The 20,791-nt window shown below is 33.8% G+C and overlaps 1 protein-coding gene across 1 annotated transcript in view; it reads left to right on the top strand.

Annotated features, from left to right (window-relative positions):
- The first annotated feature begins 9,892 nt into the window (after positions 1-9,892).
- Positions 9,893-20,791, top strand: part of LOC128992406 (fatty acyl-CoA reductase wat-like) — a 29,795-nt gene continuing 18,896 nt past the window's right edge. The window contains exon 1 of the mRNA XM_054415967.1: positions 9,893-9,955. The gene's annotated coding sequence lies outside the window, so the exon portion shown is untranslated. The remainder of the gene's footprint in view (positions 9,956-20,791) is intronic.

Below are 20,791 nucleotides of genomic sequence, written 5' to 3' on the forward strand. Positions count from 1 at the left end.
CATCTAAACAACAAAAAATATGTCCCGTAGGAGAACATCCTCCATATTAGAATACTTTCTCTGTTAAAAATACATGCGAATTGTTTGAAAGCAATAAATTTAGTATTTCACACTTTTGTTGGTTACCACAATTTTAAGATTATTCTTATAGTTGTCCTCATATTTTGAATAACTCATTTGAATGTAGTTTTTTTTCCTTTCAGGATAATTTTTGGATTGACATTTGCAAATCGTTTGGGAACAAATCTTATACTGTATTGTGTTGTTTGTTCCGAATCGAGTTGAAAAATACAGTGTTGTAAAACTTTTACTGCCTAGGGTACCGCCTAGTTCCTCCTATGCTCATAGAGTGTAAACCATTAGGAATAGTTAAATCACTAAGCAGGACCAGAACAATTTTACAATAAAAAACCATCTATCGCTAACAAGTGTAAGCCTATACTTTATTATGACTTGTTTTGTACTTCGTGTGTTGTGACCATTATCATCACAATTCTGTTTTATTACTCCAGAAAATTGAAGTAAGCTAATATTTTTTTAGGTAGTGTTATTCATTATTACATCAAATTGTTATAATCAATTTGCACTATATTTTTGTTAAAGTTACGCAATCCAAAATACGCTATATGTCAACAGGTCATCTACCTCGGAATATTTATCTCTTAAATCTCAGTTGTAGATGCCTCTAACCTGCGGAATTGTGGAATTTCCCTCATCTCACAATATCACGGATTCTTTTTATCACTCAGATATCACTTACATAACTCCCATTAGCATATTCCTGCGTCATCGTGTCCTAGGTCTTCCACCTTTTGTCAGCAGACCTACGTCATCCGCCAACATGCCATACGAACACGCGAACTTGACTTTGAAAACTTGCTCAAGGTTGACTGCTTATAAAACTGCACATCATTGCATTTGGGATTTTATTGGTTTAAAATTAATTTATTAGCCTTGTACATAGGATTTTTAATATTCTTGATTTACTAAACCTGATCTTGGTCTATTACTTTTGGAACTGAATCTCCCAGCAGTCAAGATATTGCTATAAACTAGTAAATGCATGAGTAATATTTCAAATACGTTTCACGTAAAAGTTGATGTTCTTTTCAAAAACGCAGATATCCAACAAATATTTTAAAAGCTATAAGCAACTAAGACGTTTTTGAATTGCACATAAAATATTCAGCCAAAATAACCAATATAAATATGGGGTTTTGTAAGACATTTCAAAGTTGAAAGTTAGAAAATAGTGGCCAATTAAAAAAAATGAAATTCTGGCATGAAGAACACTGGAAGTCCCATTGAAATTTCCACTGAATTGTATTGTTTCTGTGAAATGTAAGTTTTATTCACGTCATGGATGCAAAAAGTGAAATGCTGTATTTTACGGACCTTCGTACACATCGACGGTAAGATTTTATAAAAAAAACATCGTAAAAAGGTAAGAGAGAAAATCATACGAGCAACACTACACTTAGTAAGTCAAATTCAAATATTTCTTCTTAATGGTAGGCTATGTTGTTTAACTTCAAAATATTTATTTGTTTATGTATAGGTTGTTATTGATTTGTTACCTACTAAGGGCACGCAATTCTGATGTCATTTCCAAATCACTTTCGCTGGTCCAAATTGTCTCGTTTCTACGAATGATCTGATAGTTATTTCCGGAATACGAAGGTCGAGGATCTGCCGGAAAGAACTTAATTTCCAACAATGTGGTTGCCAGATAGTAGTTTAGACCCACACGAGTTGAAAATTGTGGACTTTACTTTGTAATGGGGAAACCAAAGTTGCAATGTCTTGTGAATATCCTGTTTAAACCTTGGGTCCACTGTAAAAGTAAAATAAATTTAATTTAATTTAACCTAATTTAAGATCCATCAAAATATAACGATGAATGGCTTGTCCTCAATTGTTTTAACCAAAGAGTCACTACATCCTTAGGGACCGTTGACTTCGGTCCCTAAGGCCCTGGGTTCAAATCCCACCAAATCAGCAATGGATTTTATCTAAGTGATAATGCCGCAACCCCTAGGTCTAGCCTGAAGTAATGTGAAAACAATCCCAGACTCGTGTCTAGCGTCTAGGAGAACAAAAATAAAAATAAGAGTTAAGATGGAAAACCCCATCAAACGTAAACAATATTAAACTTGGTATTTTTTACGCTTTTGAAAGCTTTCACAATCAAATAGGAATCTAATTACACTATACTAAGGTGCCATTACTACCAAAATACCAAAGTCATTGACTCTGAAACGAAGCCTCAGCATCAAAAATCACCAAAATACACCAAAGATTCAAATTAAATCCATTGTTTTTGCTGAATGTTTATCTCAAATGTTATACCATAGCTGTTTGTTACATAAACAAGTTGAACCTTAGACAATAGGCCAAAACCGGACCACATCACGTGATCGTTACTTAACCCACTGGGACTGGACTCAGCAGCTTTGTGTAACAGGTTTTGAAAAATGTGGACTGAAGAATGGAGTCTGCAGGAAAACGGCGAAGGTCAGGAGACAGGTACCATTGGTCCTTGAGTTGGTTTTAGCGGTCTTTGTCCGAGTGCTGATATTCGATGTTCTATGCACTTCAACTACTTCCCCGAGGGACATCCGGTGGAACAATACAATCGGAAGTGATTGCTTAAGTGTTCCGGGTTGACAGTAAGTGCTTAGAGAGCGTGACGAATAAGGTCTTCTTTGCCGGCTGAAAAATAAATTGCTATATTTGTTCATCAGATGTTGTGCATTTTTATATCAGAAAATGTTTTGTTTTGTTATGTCTCTTTCGTATGTGTGTTAGTCTGATTTATCGTTGTCTATGGAATGGTTAATTCTCAAGTCTTTGTATATCGTGATGTCGTCGAAAGTCGTGTCCAATATGCAGTATAGATTACGTTCGTAGCTCTGCCACAAGTAGTGTTTTTGTCTTTTTATCCTTAAACATCTTCCATATCAATTTGCAATTTACTTCCACAATTTTGTATCACTTTCGAGGTTGTTGTTGGTACCGGTACGACAAATTATGTATTTTACTTGTATTTTTTCCATAAATCATCAATTAACATAGAAACGCGATCGGTCGTTTTTAACCCAATTATATGTTAACAATGAATGTAGGATTGAGTAAAATGCCTTGTGTTGTGTAGCTTTGGTACTGTACAAGACCAGCATGTCTTTAGACAGGAACATATATTAAAAACCCGAATTATTAAGGAAAACTGTGACCAATTTCGAACTGCGAAGTACCAGGAGCTTGAAATCAGCTCAAGAAGTTTGTGTAAGATTCACTTAAAACAAATAATAACATTATTAACATACTTGATGAAACATTTGGTTGTACAAAACAGAATGCTATATTTAGAATATAACCTTTCTTATTCAATTAGAATTGTTGGTATAAAGTCAGCATTTAAGAATCTCACAAAAAATGAGAAATGTCGTAAAGACAGGCGTTGACCTAGATCTACTCAAGTTTTTGTCACACAATCGAAGGTTCGGTTCAGTTGTTCTGTAGGGACAGCAGTATGTGTAGCCAACAAGGGGTTCGTGGATTCTTCGGTTATATCAGTGAAAACTATAACCACAATTAACACAATTCCACAATTAATTGCTAATTCCACAATTAACTAACCTAGCAGTTTTAATGCATGAAACAAATCTATATATTAATTTGAAACTGTTTTTCTTTGTCATAGCTAAATTGAGAGAACGGCTGGGCGTAGAAACTCGGTAGAGGTGTCTAAAGAAAGGTCTTGGTCTGTAGATGAGCCATCAAAGGAGAAACGTGGTAAATTCCCTTGGGGCTCTGCCCCAGTGGCCTTTGAATTCCCATCCCATGTTATTCTTATGGAGGAAAAACTGGGTTTTTGTCCCAGCTAATTTGAGAGAACGGCTGGGCGTATAAACTTGGTAGGGGTCTCTAAAGAAAGGTCTTGGTCTATAGATGAGCCATCAAAAGAGGAATGAGGTAAATTCCCTTGGGGCTCTGCCCCAGAGGCCTTTAAAGTTCACTCTGCAATTTTGTTTACATTTCGACCATATGGATTATTTTACACTACTTTTAATGAACCAGCTGTTAATATTAAAATTGTTTTCATAGGTCTACTACTGAAATTGTCAAAATTAAATGTTACATTATTATTTATGATTTTAAATGGATTCTCCACTGCATGGTAAGTTTTTTATAGTTTCAACAAAATGGTGAATTTATGATACGTTTTAGGCTAAACGTTTTGTTCAAAATTTATGCTTTATTGCTCTTAGAAAATTTTAAATTATGAAATAAGTGTGACATATCAATTTCAAAGGAACATATAACTATTCCTTATTGGGTTAGCTTATATATATTGTAAGGTTGGCACTTGCCTTTTTTCCTACTTTCAATCACCATTTATTTTTAAATTCAAGAAAGAACACCTGAGATTCATTTATTGGAATAAACGTTTTTGATAATCGGGTTGAAAATTGTGTCATAGATGAGTACGTTGAGGATGAGAGCTGTTTTCAAGTTTTGGAATAGACTAACTACGGAGTCTATGGTTTTGGTAAAGTAGAGGTATTTAAAAAAAAATGTGTACACAGTTTTCACTATGTACACATGTAGCTAGGTCGAACAACGCATCTAATAAACCTCACTACGTACAAACCATTCGGAAACACAACAGTGTCATCACATCTCATCGCATTTGCATAATTTGTTACCAAGGCTGGACCAGGTTATGGATTTGGTTCCGCAAATGTTCAGGATTTGTGATAAAATTTCCTACAATTATGGTTAATTCCAATCCACGAAATACATGCACACCTTAATGTGATCTATATGGCCAAGGCAAAACTACCCCACAAGTTAATGAATTATCAAGTAAGAACAGGATGATTAAATACATGGGTCGATGTGGCAAGAGAAGGAATTAAAATTGCTGAGATTGAAGTAAGAATGTTACTGCTTTCTGGAGAATCATATATTTTTATCAAACAAAAAAACTGATTTAATATGCTGATAGAATTCTGTATTTTTATGACCAAAGATGAAGATTACTTATAAATCAGGATACAATCTGAATGATTTTCCTAGAAAGTAGATGGAATTAGTGGTTAGTAATAAAATTGTCTCTTTCCGTAACATGATAGACTAAGTATATGAACTCTTATAGTGAAAGTGGCTTTGGTATGAAACAAACTCATGAACAAACAATTATAAGACTCCTAAAAAACCCTTAGGGCAACCTATAGCCGATAAAAAGGTAGGAAATATTGTGTTAAACGAATTCATCAATCACGTTTTTTAGGGAACACAATCGTCATACCTATTATTGCTTATCCTCCCTTCATTTAACTAAGATTTTAATGACTTCACTCTATCCATCGCAGTTAGCTGAATTTACATAAAACCTCAAGATTAACCGTCGATTTCGACGGGGTTCCACTAGTCTATATTAATTTGAAACAGTTTTTCTTTGTCATAGCTATTTTGAGAGAATGGCTGGGTGTAGAAACTCGGTAGAGGTGTCTAAAGAAAGGTCTTGGTCTGTAGATGAGCCATCAAAAGAGAAACATGGTGAATTCCCTTGGGGCTCTGCCCCAGTGGCCTTTAAATTCCCATCCCATGTTATTCTTATGGAGGAAAACGGGGTTTTTGTCAAAGCTAATTTGAGAGAACGGCTGGGCGTAGAAACTTGGAAGGGGTCTCTAAAGAAAGGTCAGAAAGGAAGAAAGGTCTAAGGTAGAAGGTAAGGTGGTAGGTTGGTCTGTAGATGAGCCATCAAAAGACGAATGAGGTAAATTCCCTTGGGGCTCTGCCCCAGAAGCCTTTAAAGTTGCCTCTTCAGATTTGTTTACATTACGACCATATGCATAATTATACACTACTTTTTAATGAAACAGCTGTTAATATTTAAATTGTGATTTGTTGAATTTGTCAAAATGAAGTACAGTATTTGCAATGGGTTTTTCTGATTTTAAATTGGATTTTCTTCTGCATCGTGTCATGTTTTGCAATATAATGTTCTATTCTATTACCAAATCAGTGGAAAATCCTAATATCACAGTACATCACTCTTAAAATTATTTCATTTGGAGTTAACTTATATCTATTGTATGGGTTGGTTTCTGTCATTTTAGCGAATTTCCCATATAGGGAATAAGCTATTACCGTAGTACTCATGGTAAGACCTGGACGCGGGACCGATTTTTTTTTTCGTTTTGAGGTCCCTAGAGGCCAAAAACACCATCCGTTCAAATTCATATATATATATATATATATTTATATATTTATACATTTATATATTTATATATATATATATATGTGTCCGTCAGCACGATAACTCGAGCAAAAATGATCCGATTTTGATGAAATTTGGTACAAACGTGTAAACCTACGTTTATTCGAACGAGTTCGCGATCCAGCATGATCGGACCATGGGAACGGGTGTTTACGGGGGGTTTTATGGGGTAAAAATAGGTTTTTCCCATTTTTGACCCAAAAAACTTAAAATATTGCAATTTATTTCCAAACCATTTTGTAGAGCTTAAAAAAACAAATAATTTAGTATATTGAAGCGTTATTATGCGCCTAACGGTTACGGAGAAAATTCCAAAAAATTGTAAATTTAAAATTCCCATGTTATTCTTATGGAGAATAAGTAAACTGTTGTAGTTTGCTTGTTTATGAACATGTTTTGATCAAATTTGGAAAATGTTTTTATTTCTTACTAACTATTAACATTTAAAAAAAAAAAATTTTACCCTCCCTGATGCAGCAAACCTAAGTACTTGTTAAACTAATTCTATTTAAATCGGGAATAAATGTTATATTTTTAAGTAGACATTTCAGTGTAAATCCAATCAGTCAAATGGAAATTCGCTTAGTCTGCAGGTTTGCTGCGGCGGGGGTATTTACTACTTCTTGGAGATTGTACTTAGGTGATATTCGTTGGCATATTGCATCTGTAGACGAAACTTGGGTTGGTGTAATTATTACAATGGAAAAGAGCGAGAAATCCTGGACAATTTGATATGGGCTAAAAATAAAACTGAATTAACACTGTTCTACATTTCTTGAGCAATCATTGAAATAATCGATTTGCAAACAATGGAAACATAGAAAAAGTCATAAGTTAGAACACAACCAAGTAGAAGAAATAGAAATATTTTTTTTGCATTTATAATCGTTGTCATAGACAACCTAATGCGGCTATGAGAGGGAAAAATTTGTAGAAAACACTAAAAAAAACAAGATAGGCTAAGCTTTTTGAAAAAAGATAAGATATTTACAAAGGATTTTGATTATATCTAACTGTTGTGTAGATCGTGAGTATTTCCATAATCTTTGAGTCGCCTGTAATGCTTCGCAATTGCTCGAATTAGAGCAACAGGTACACTAGTATGTAATGATAATTAATTATAATAATAATATTGATTTTAGTGGAAGAAGTTAAAGTAAGAAAAATTCACAGCTGATGTACTAGACTCCAGCTGATTCTTTTTCCCATAAAGTAGCCTACACGAAACAACACCAACCATTATTGCGAATAGTATATTTCGTTTGGGGTGTTTGGGCCCAAAGTGACTCTTTTCGAAACGAGTTTAACGACCAAGACGACGTCACATTCGGAAAAGCCAGGATCGAAAATTAGCTTGTAACCTTGGTTAAGAACTATATTTTTTGTCGTACTGTGCCATATTCTTTACACTAAATAATTCAAAAAATCTAGATTTCGTACATTGTTCAACCTTATAAGTTAGCCCTTTAAATATAGCTTCATTCTTGTTGTGTTATGTATTATATAGGCACATGGTGTTTTTGTTAATTACATGCAACACCTATTAATCAACGTAGTAATAAATTCATAGTATACATGTTGATAAAGGAACGTTTGTTACAGTGAAATGTACAATACAAAACTAATCACAAAACACATTTAAATAACGATGTCATAACAATTTGGTTAATTGGTTATTTTCTACGGCCAAACCACTAAACCAGTGGGAGAATCCAAGAATTGTAAAGATGTACAGCCAATGTCCGTATTGTGTGCCCTTGAGTAAAGCACGCCAGCATGTATCACCGCCGTTTTCGCTACAGTATTACGAAAGGGAATTTGCAATCTGACATCCTTTGGACACCATATTCTTAGCAAGAAATTCACATTAAAATTTTTTAATTACTAATCTTAAGTCAGTGAAACAATTATTTGCCACGGTAGCGGGGAATTTCCCTGCTCATTAGCGATTCATTCTGACTCAGTCTTGGAGCCTGGGACAAGGCCAACAATGGAATCAGCGATGGAATAAAACTTGGGTAAATTACACCAAAACATTGTAAGCCATGATTGTTTTTGGTCTTTGGTCATTGCGTCATCCTTTTTCATGTGGTTGAAAGGTTTCCGTAATGGTGAGTCATTCCGAAACATATTTATTTCGAGCGACTGGGTAGATTTAAAGTATGATAATGAGTTCTATTAAATTTTGTATTAACATTACTTTACTACAGAATAAACAACCATAAATCCATTGACTGTAAACTGTCTATGTGGCAGTGGCCATTATGGTTTATGTACGCTGGAAATGCAGCAATAGTATATATAGCTATATAGCAATAGTATATACTAGTGTACATGTTTCTCTAAATCGAGCAATCACAAAGAAGTAAAGGAGTTATTTTAAAACAAAAGTATATATGTAGCTCTTATAATATCCTTTTGGATTGACGGTAGACAATTTTAAGGATTAATATCTGATAACGTTTGATAGTGCTTACGACTTGTCTAAATTTATAGGTTATTTGACTAGTAATACAATGATAGTGAGTAAATAGAACATGTATTTTTAAACAATTGCTTGTCCCTGCCTTGAATAGCAAAATTTCACCTACATCAGACAAAGAAAGTACCTACCCTTGGTTAAAGGTAAAATAAGAAACCGAAGCTTGGACTAATACTCAGTTAAACGCCTTATTGCTATATAGCACATTAGTTTAAACAAACAAAATTTAATTTACTCATTAGTGTTAATAATAAATAAACCTGATCATAATGGGTGAATTTAACTTATTTATCATTGTAAATATGTTAAACTTCAATCAAGCACGATTGTATCTACATTAGTGCAACACGTAAACACTGTTCAGAATCAAGATTGATACCATATTGTGTAATGGTTTACCAGTCTATGGTGTGCGGTATGGTGTTCTATAGGGCAGCATTCTATGGTATGAAATTGCTTGTACCCGTATTTGTTCATTGAATATAGGAAAGCTAAACTATTTATTTTCAGTTTGTAGGAAATTCCTTTTTGTGTAGATTTTTTTTCCTGTTATAGGTATGCATGTTTCTTGAAAACCTTTTTTCTCAGCTCGTGTGCGTTGCAGGGAAAATATACGCATACCGAGAAAGATATTTGCCTGTAGATGTGCAGAATCCCTTTAAAATTAAAATAGGCTCAAAAATAAGCACAAAAAATGAATTTAAAATGATTAAAATGGGCCTTACGGGTTGCCATGCTGGTGACGAAATAAAATGAAACATAAACAGAAAAGCAAAACAAATCCCCAGAGCATAGAATAAATTATTTCTATCAAATTATCTAATTATTGGAAATCGGCTTCACTACTGGTATATAGCTGTAGGTGTATGAGTGGCGACTCTATATTTATTCTATGCTCTGTGAACAAATCAAAGAAATTCCAATCGCATGTTTTATTTACAGCGCGGTGTGAATAGGAAATTTGCACAATACATATTTTTTGTCGGGTTTTCGACCACGGGTGACCTCTAGTATATCATATTGTAATCAATGCTATGGTGCGGTATGGTGTTCTATGGTGTAGCATGCCCCCGTCCCGTGACGCCCCCCTACTCGTTCTCCTTGTAGGCTTTGGACCGTTCCTTCGCCAGTCTGTGGTGCGTCGATTGTCGAGGAGTGCGGAGTACAGTAGTTTGCAGCCTCTAGTAAGTACAATGGACCACTCATTATCTGGGGAGATTAGTAGATAAAAAATATGTTTACCTATGTAATATACAGAAATCATATTGGATTTAGTATTATTTATTACTTACTAAATTAACTAAAATTTAAAGTATGTACAAGGCATTTAATTTATATAGATACGAAATAGTAGTTTTCGTTACTAGTCTCTAAAGTAGGCTTTTTTGGGACGATGAAGCCTCGTCCAGAAATTCTATTAAGTCACAAAAAAGCATTTAGGACGAGTTACGAACAATATTTTTCTATGATCAGACTAGCTGATTAGTTTTTGAGATACGCTTTGACATAACCATATGATTGGAGTCAGTAAAATTATACGGACTAGTCCGCAAAAAGCTATCTTTAGGAAAACGATCCGTATGACAGCTTTTTTTGAGGCAGTATAATGTAAAAGTTCTATACAAAATAATAATTGCTGTGATAAAATTCGTAAGTCTCTTTTGAGTGAAAACTGACGGACATTTTGGACTGAATATTATAAAATGTTAATTTTTATCAGAAGCGGAGAAGCGGCAGACGATTAAATAAAAAAAAAATAAAAAATAGAGTCCTAAAACTTATTATGTTATATAATGGTTATTTTAAAGTGTAAATCTACATATTTTTTATTACTGCAATCGTACTCTTCAACGACAAGTTTATTTCATAATTATTAAAACACAGAGCTAGATAATTTGTTTTTGAAACGTTGACAAAACATTTACAATCTTTGTTAGACTCGTTATAACTGTTATTTTGACGACTCATTTATTGTTTTTCCTCAATGTTATTCGTATTTAACCTACCTATAATTAGGGCATTTTCAAATCCATGGCGTTTCTTTGTACGAATTCCATTATAACCGAATAAAGAGTATACAATAATGCGGTGCTATTATGCAAAATATTTTAGAATATTTTACAGTCTAAGTTTGGATTTTGACTTAGAAAAGTTAAGTTTCTGTAGGCCTATTATCGTTTTTTTTATGAATATGATAGTAGCACAGACGAATGTCCTTATTCTGTGATTGTAGAAATTCATTGTTTGTAGTTATGAATTAGTACAACAAATTGGTACAAAGACACATCAGATTGAAACTGTAAAAAATGTGAATAATAATCATAAAACTGTCATAAAACACAAAAAATAAGTATACATCTTACATTGTCCTCTTTCAAATTTCGGTCAGTACATTTTGAAAGGCCTGCTACGTTTTTGTTTATAGTCGTGTTAAATCAAACCTGGGATGACCATAAAGCCACCAAGAGAGAAAAGGAGAGAGTTTTTGTTCTGTACAGGATGTTACAAAATAAGAGCAAAAACTTGTATTTTGGAGGACAAGTCGCGCTGGTGTTTTTGACAAAATCTAAATACGTAATTGCGTCATATGTATTTGCATTGTTTCAATTTACAATATGTACTTTTATAGCTTCATCTTTTAACTAAACTTTTAACTTTTATTTCTGAAATAAACATTTTATTCGTCTATTATGATGAACAGCTACTTTACCTCTCATTTTTTTCATCTCGGCTGAATTGTATCACAAAGCTTTTTCAAACCTGTGGTCACATCCCGTTCAGAAAGAACTTTTGTGTTTTCATGCACACGTGACAGCTTCGTATCGAAAAAAATGTTTTGATTCTTACTTGTTTGAATACACTATTTTTGTGATGCATTTATGTATCACAACTGCGCCAGCTCTGCCAAGTGGTCATGTAGTAGTAATCACATCCAATGAAAGCTCTTGCACAAAGGTTTTTCGCGCACTTGACGTTTTATGCTAAACTGCGTTAGCTACCGTACAATCAAACTTTGCATCATAGATTAAATTCCCATATTAAAGTTGTCACCAGTTCAAAATGAAAATGAAGGTAGTTTAACTCAACCGTTAACACTGGTGTCAATTACTGACTTTTGTCTAATACTCCATATTTTTAACCACGCCATGTTTATGTTTTGGAATATTGAAGTAGACATCCCAACCAAAATGGGTCTGATGTAGCTAACGACTATTCAAATAGGACTTACCTAGTTGAATGCTTGAAGTGCTTGAAACTATTTTTTTTCTCATAGATTTGATACTGTGATAGTTTCTGTTTTGTGACCTTAACATCAGTTACGCCACATAAACTATCACAGTATCAAATCTATGAGAAAAAAATAGTTTCAAGCACTTCAAGCATTCAACTAGGTAAGTCCTATTTGAATAGTCGTTAGCTACATCAGACCCATTTATTTGGGATGTTTACTTCAATGACCCAAAAAAAGTCAAAGATTTAACTTAACGTGGCAGCTCATAACATTGAACTGGGAAGAAATGTATCCAGTATACACTGTTTATGTTTACCTTACACGTCTTAGAACGCTAGATTCTAGCACAGAACTGTTTCACATGAATTTCTCTAAGAACCCCCCCCCCCACCCCTTTAGGATCGTAGCATAATCTTATTGATAAAATACATTTGTGATTAGCGGAAATTGAATCCAAAACCTCGTGGACGGAAGTATGCGTTTCACTACCAGTTTGCTCCCAATTATGTATACACTAAGATGACTCCCTGGCCGTCATCTCTTACACAAATTGTTTCACACTTAAAAATATTTGGCTCCAGCAAGATCCGAACCTTGGACGAGCCTTCATGTCCTCCCATCCATACTAGGGAGACTCCCAATGTCGGGAGGTCGAGGTCATTAAGGAGGCGGAGCACTCCCACTTCGTCTTCTCATGATATCATCCGCACGATATCCCACTATGGGATTACCCATTTTTCAGCATTTACAAACAACTTCAGGGTTATCATTACAAAATTGCTAGGTTTGGGTGTATTGTTTACGAGACTGTAAAATTATTGTAGTTCTACCGTGTCTTTTTAGTCGAAGTTTGGAGAACAATAAGCTAGAGGGGTTTAAGTGGGAGTTTTGTAGTTGAATATAGCCTGTGCTCGTTTGTCTTTTAAATGGCTTTCAGAAATAATTAGAGATTAAAAATTCCATAACGTATATGAGTTTTGTATGTCATCTACAGTCTTAAGGGAAGATCACACATTCACAAGCTAAATCCAGTTTAGATCTGAATGCCGAACAAAAACTCCTCACCTTTTGTCAATTCAGTGGTACTGTAGTAATCTTCCCTTATTAACTTATTATATGTTTTATTCAGCTTAGCCTATTTTAAAATCTAATTAAATCATAATTTCAATTTTTATCTGTGTAATTTAATACTCGTATATATTTAATAAAAATCTCGTACATGTATAATATTACTAAATTAAAATGTTATTTCAAGTTGTAAATGTTTTTTTATTAACTAATAATCAAACTACAATACTATATTGAAAAATATACTTGATTTTTGTTATACAATTCAAGGCGCATCTTAACTTTTACAGAAGGTCGAAGGATTTCTGCCTTTCAAGCAGATTTTTTTAGGAAAATGTGGAATTTAAGACATGGAGTAGGAAGATATGGAATAAGAGACATGGGACCGAAACACGAACTCCCTCTCCTCCAAAGAGATTGTCATGTCCTATTCCATATCTTCCTACTCCATGTCTTAAATTCCACATCTTCCTAATCCGTGTCTTACAAGTTGAGCACGTTGATAAAATTAAAACTCCGCTAGTTCATACCAGGTACATATTTAGTCAATTCCTTAAACAAAGTTAGCAGTTGAAATAACTGCTTGTAAAGTTAAAATGGATATTTTTTAAATATTCACGGCAACAGAAATCAATAATGATAGATAAACTAGACTAGAACATTAACAGCTATAAACCAAGAATATAACGACAAAAAGTTACATTTAATACGTTTATTAATCGAATCACAGTAGTTTATATTTAAATATTGTGGTATATTACTCTCGTATTTATTATAATTAATCCTATTAATTTACAAGTATTATTCTGTCATTTTTCCCTAAAGTAAGGGAATTTGAATAAGTTAAAGAATTAACACTAAATTAGCAAATAAACCAATCTAAGAGTCGGAACTCCATCCCAATAGCATTGGATGATTTTACGTCACATTTATACGTACACGATTTCCTTTTTGTAGTCAATGATGGTAGTATAATTAATTGTTACCAATAGATTATAAGCTCCAAATAATTTCTTCTGTGTCCATTTCTTTTAACCGTTCCTTTCAAAGGAGGGGGCTTTGCGAAGCACGAGTAAAAGAAACGGTCATAAATGAAATAATAGAATTACACCTACCAGAGTACGTTTTAATTACAATCATAAGTCATTGACTCACCACTGCAGGCATCAATTACTACAATAGGCATAATTTCATCACAGTAACGGACCTCTGCAATACTTTGTCCCTGATTCAATTTATTATTCGAGCCAATTGTGTTATGCAACAGAACGGTAGTCTAGAGGTAGGCCTACTCTTTTGCAACAAAGATGCTGCTTATAAGCACTGGGATTTCAATAAGAAAATATTTTTTGTTTCAGCAATAACATTGTTTTTTCCTTGTTTGCTTCCAAAGAGAATTTAAATATTTTTATTGATTTATCAATTATTTAAACGGTTAAGTTCACGCTTTAGATACTTAAAACTGCAATGGCTACCGTACGAAGGTAGGTATATTAAGCTATATGAATGGAGATGAGTGTAGGATGAGTAGCGCGATCTTGTAGTCTTGTTAGTGGCTAAGGCCGACATAGATACAGCTGTTAATTAATAGCCCATGCAGCAAATGGAAACTAAGGGACCTACAGTTTATAGTGGAATCCGAACAAAATGTTGCATTATAATTAACGAATTGGTCTAATTATCACGATAGTACTGCAGATAGTCGTAGTACTCACTAGTGCGGACGTTAATCCACACCAGGGAGTATCGCATACACAGATCATGCCTATAAATATCCACAATTCGAGGCCTCCAAGTAGCTGGATTACAGAAGGACTGTAACATTCTTGACACTGGTTGACACATTATTGAATACTATTTTTTAAACGTTAAATAGTGAATAAATTACTTCCAAATTCAAATAATATTTTGATCTTCACTGTATAAACAATGTATTTTATCTATTGCCACTACGTTAGTACAAATTAATTTTAAATCTGTAGTTTGAATACTAAATACTATTTTTTTATGGATAGGTAGCCGAGTTGTTACAGTACTTGCCTTCAAATCTGATGGATTCTCTGGTTCAATCCAAAATAGGTTGATTCTTGACCCAAATTATATTTTTCGGTCCAACAATTATTGATGTTATCTAAAAGAAGGTTGACGTTAGATGCTGTGACAAGGTCAGCAATCATGCCAACCATGCTATTCTTTTACAAAAACATTAAAAACACTTATGTTAAACATATTACATGAGAAAACTTATCCAAATGAATTAGCAGTGAATGTGACACAAACAAATTTACCATAGAGTAATTTAGTGCATTTAATAGCCACTTAATATGTCCTGGAATGTATTTATCGGTTTCGGATCTCAAGTACACAAACAATATCATGTTTTGCACCTCATAACAAGACACATACAGGACAAACAAACATCGAGAACAAATGCTACTGGGGATGCTTGGAATACAAGAGCAAAACAACGTTTAATTAGAGATATTCTGTTATTTTGTCCCCTTGCCTTTCATTTAACCTTACAGCAGTTTCCATTCTGGAAATTGTACCCGAAAACATGCAATTCGCAATGCAACGCTCACAACTAACATCGTAGATAAAACATACTCCCTTAGTGTGTTGGATAGTCTACGCTAACATGTCTTCTAATAATCATTTAATTGTTAAATGTATTATGTTGTTTCCTGATAATTGTTAATTTCCTGAAATCATATGATAATACTCTTCACCTACCTTTCACTTTACACATGTTATATGGTAATTCTCTCATACAGGCCTATGACGCACTGTAAAATTATGCACAAGTTCCCCCTGTCTCTTTGACTAATAGAACCAGCCTCTCGTCATGTCCTGATAGCTCGGAGGTTGGGTGACGTTGCTCTACAAACAATGACGGGACAGATTCCTAGCTCTCCTGGTCTACTTAACTTCCGGACTTGGACTGGTGGATTTGAACACGTGATCTCATCTTTTATGTCTTTCGTCAGAGAATATTGGGACCAACACAACAATCCTAGAGGTTTCAAAATCTGAGAACTATCAGTTGATTTCTTCAGAGTGTAGATTCTGTAACAATGGAAGTAGAGCTCCTAAAAACATGATTCGATGTGATTCAGTTAAGGTAGTCTTGATTATTTTATTTGGTCAGCAACGATAGCTGAGTGGTTATATTGCTAAAATCCGGAGTCAGAAGGTATCAATCCTGAGAAAAAGTCAGTTGTAGCCGGGGGGAATTGAAGATATGGTGAAATGGGGGGACTTAGGTTAATGATTATGATGGGATATGGTGGTAATTCGGGAAATCAGGAGGGAATAAATAGGGTAATGCTAATAGGGTTGGAATAGCTGTGTCTTAAAAATGTTCCTGGCTAAGAAAACGCGGATCTTCGTGATTAGCAAAGTTACTCAGGGTATCTCACTCCACCTTCTCTCATTTTCAAATTAGAATGCCCCCATTGAAGCCATACCTAAAATAAATGTAATGCTAACGACGCATACTTTCGAGCAATATAATATAATGAAATAAAACATCAGTGTATACTTCCTTTGCAATTGTAATTTATAATTAATTTTTACAAGCATCTAGAATCACCGCTATAAACAGAAATCATATGTATATAATTGAATCTGGTTTACCGCAGGTTCTTGTACGAATCAAGCCTTACTAATATAATTAAAACCCTTCGCAAACCATATTTGCATAGGATTTTCTTTGTGTGAATAATTATTTAGACGCTTGTAATACTATATTTACATTGCTAGATATTAAGGTATCCAATTAATTACCAATTATCCTACACAATTACTTCCACTATGATTTCCTACCTCATTACTCTAGCCTTAAGCAACACCTAATCACAACCTCTGAAGAGTAGTTAGACAAATCATTAATTCAGTCATTTAGCACTACACAAATTTACACACTTGCAGCAAACCCTGCAAATTAATCAGTCATTATCACCTGCATTGCCACAGGTTATGAACTATTTTTGGATTTGACGATGTCGTCATATATTGGAAGAGGCCGTTTCCTGTGTTTGCGAAAGAAGGTTCTGGAGCTTAGGATGTTTGACTAATAGGTTGTTATGATTGTCGATTGGCTCTGTCGCTTGGCTTAAAGATTAGTAGTTCTAGTGACGGACGAGGCTTTGGATCAAGCTCTCCAACCAACTGGAATACACCATCTGTATCACAAAGGAAGGTCAGTTATCAGTTTTTGTGTATTGGTTCGAAGATAGACCTAGGGGTTAAAAATTTGAAAGTTAAAAAAACCTCAGAAACCACTTATAAGCATTGTCTTAATAAATCATTGAACATAGCAACCAACAATAAATTAATTAATTGATAATTCATCTACGAATCGGTTTTGGTGATACCAAACATTTTTAGTGAATTGGTACAAAGGTATGTGTGGAAACAGCTTTGAGAGAATAAACTGAGTTGCTGGTCTGACAAATAAAATGTTAAAACAACAATTTATGAACTCTGATTGGGTTTGTTACATTGACCATTTTTGCTAATTGTTTCGAGGATATATATAACACTTCTCGAAGAGATTAATGAACTCAAAAGATATAGTGTAGGTAGAATTGTGGAACCAAAAAGTCGATAGTACACAGTGATTCATAATATTCCCAAAAGTATTTTTAATTGTAATTTTTACAGAAAAAATATTTTCAGACAAATGAAAACCAGCTTTGAGAGATTAACTGTTCCATACGCTAGTTGGTATAAATAGAATTCATGATCAGCTAAAATGTTTGTTGTGGCATTGATTTTTTTTCTGAATTGGTCCCGAGATAGGTGACAGCTTTGGGGGGTTAAAGAACTCAGAAACAACGGAATTGAGTAGACATCCAATTTGACCTCTGCACTCGTGACAATCTATGATAGTCACGAAGAAATACTACCTTCGTCGTTCTAAATGTCAACGTTATTATTAAACAGCCAAACATATTTATTGCTTGGGAGTTTTTATTGGTTATTTTTAAATACACGACAAACTATAATCGTTTTCAGAGACTTATTTCGTATTTTTTCACTTTTATGGTATTAGGTAAATGAATCAACCTTATGGATCAGCTGAAGGCAGTTTAAAGACATGTTTCTGTCCTGCGAATGAAGAGAGAAGAGTTTTTGCTTATACTTCTTATTCATGTTGTTTTACCATCTTTAATATGACCTATTATTCGTAAAATTGTAACTTTGTTCTTGTATTTTGGGTTTACTAATCTTAATTTTAACACAATTTTTAAAACGGTTCTTTACTCTTTGTTTACAGTAACAGTAGAAAAAAATAGTTCACAAACAAATAAATGTGTCTGGTTGAAAAACTTTTTAAACCTCGGGAAAGTAACAAGAAATAAATATGTAGGCCTTGTAAACAAAAAATAGGCTTCACGTTTCAAGGGCTGTGATACACCTTAAAATTATCCATCTAATTCTAAATAAAAATATGAAACTATTTTAAATTTGCAACAAAACTATAAATTCCATACATACATTTTTTCCAAACAAGCAAACAAAGAATGGAAGATCTATGGTGTATAAAACCCTTATTAACATTAATGTTAATTGTTTATTGGTTTTTATAACTGAAATAATTCATACTTTGTTCAGCACTTAGTTTCTTATTAAATAACAAATAAATCATTGATTTGTACAAAAACTGCCAATTAAATTACACAATTCATTGCAAGACAAGTTGGTTAATTGCAACCCTTCCATTATGAATACAGAGTAGGTTTTTAGGGCGAAAGTTTCCAGAAGAACAGACTTGAAGGTTATTGCGGGGCAATGCGACAAATACCAGAATATGACTGATTAGTGTTTGTGTCCTTGTTGTGTTGTTATGCGGTAACTAACATAGTTGTTGTTGATTTGTATTCCAGATTAGAAATAGTCAAATGAATGACAGAACATACAAAGTGGCTATTATTTTTGCCACTCGTACCGAATACGTTTATATAGCAGTGTACTTGTGTGAGAGTATTTGGGGGCTGTAAGTTTTAGCTTTGACTATAGATTACAGTACCGTGAAATATGTTACATTTACAAATTAATGTTGTACCTAAAACTTATTCTTTTTAGGTAAGGTAACTAAATACAGCTAGTTCCAGTGGTGGTTCTAGGACTTCGTCTGGGGGGTGTGACCACAGAAGGGGGGTTTGGCGGTCATCTTCCTGAAATTTTCCATTTTTAAGCTGTTTTGTGACTTTTTAAAGCCATTTTCAACGTCTATAACTGTGTGTAAAAACCTCCGTTGTATTTTTATATCAAAATGTATGTTTACATTTATACAGGGTGTCCCGGAACTCTCTACCAATATTTTAGGACATTGATCCTGGGTAAGAAACGTACCTAAATATCATATTTAAATTGTCCGGAAGTCCTTAGTTACTCACACAGCCGCCATTTTGTTTTTTTAAGTTATTAATTTTTTTCTAAAGAATGGTTAAACATACGAAATGGAAACTTTGCACAAGCATTTATGACAACTAGACAAAGCTACACAAAAATTATGAAGATTTTTCAAATTCATAAAACAAAATGGCGGCCATTTAAAATTTTCTTTCTTAAATAACTAAAAAACCATTGATTTTACAAAAATTTTAAATGGCCGCCATTTTGTTTTATGAATTTGAAAAATCGTGATAATTTTTTGGTAGCTTTGTCTAGTTGTCCTTAATGTTTGTGAAAAGTTTCCATTTCGTATGTTTAACCATTCTTTAGAAAAAAATTAATAACTGAAAAAAACAAAATGGCGGCTGTGTGAGTAACTAAGGACTTCCGGACAGTTTAAATATGATATTTAGTTATGTTTCTTACCCAGAATCAATGCCCTAAAATATTGGTAGAGAGTTCCGGGACACCCTGTATTTAAAGGTCCAATGGGTAGAGGGGTTATCCCTTATAGCCCCCCCCTTTGGAACCACCACTGGCTGATTTATATTATTTGATTGTTTACTTTAAAAATAAAAACTTTGCTTATGGTACAACAATAGATGCTAAAAATCTTATTTTACAGGATTAAATTCAACCTATTTAAACGAAAATGCTTAAAATTATGTTCAAAAACATTTGAATTCAAAAGCTTAAAGCTATGTTAACTGCAAGACCCCTAAGCGCCATTTAACTGACAGATCTAAGCCAAACATTATGCACAAAAAAGGAAAAATCTACAACCTTAGGTTATTTCCAGAAATTCCATATAAAGGATAATAACACATACTATGTTGCATACAAAAAATGCATTTAACATAATCTAATGCAGCATAAAAACAATCATACAAAAAGTTACTGTAATAATATATCAATGTCTAATCAATTGAAAATGCATGGTAAATAAGACATCATTTAGTAAATTACATCACATCTAGACGGTATTTTACATAATGCCTACATAATCGCTAATGTCAATGATACCGCGATATAGATTGAGAACGAAACATGTTGAGGGCAAAACTCGTCTAGTTGTCCTTGCACACCCAGACAGCTCTTCCTGAATCAGCTGTAAACTTGACCTTCACAGCTGATCCATAAACAGCTGGGAGTGAACAAGTCGCAACCATTGTTTGCTACTTGTATCTCCAAATGTGGATAATGATCTTACAATGTAAGCAACAGTGTTGTCAACGAGTTTAACGATAGTTAGTGTATACGCGGAAGCAGGCTTTCTTGAGATGATATTCAGATAGTTGTATGCAAATATTTTAAAGTT

This window comes from Macrosteles quadrilineatus, unplaced genomic scaffold, assembly GCF_028750875.1.
Source record: "Macrosteles quadrilineatus isolate MER2022 unplaced genomic scaffold, UCM_ALF_1.0 Scaffold_4__1_contigs__length_99947679, whole genome shotgun sequence".
Taxonomy (NCBI): Eukaryota; Metazoa; Arthropoda; class Insecta; order Hemiptera; family Cicadellidae; genus Macrosteles; species Macrosteles quadrilineatus.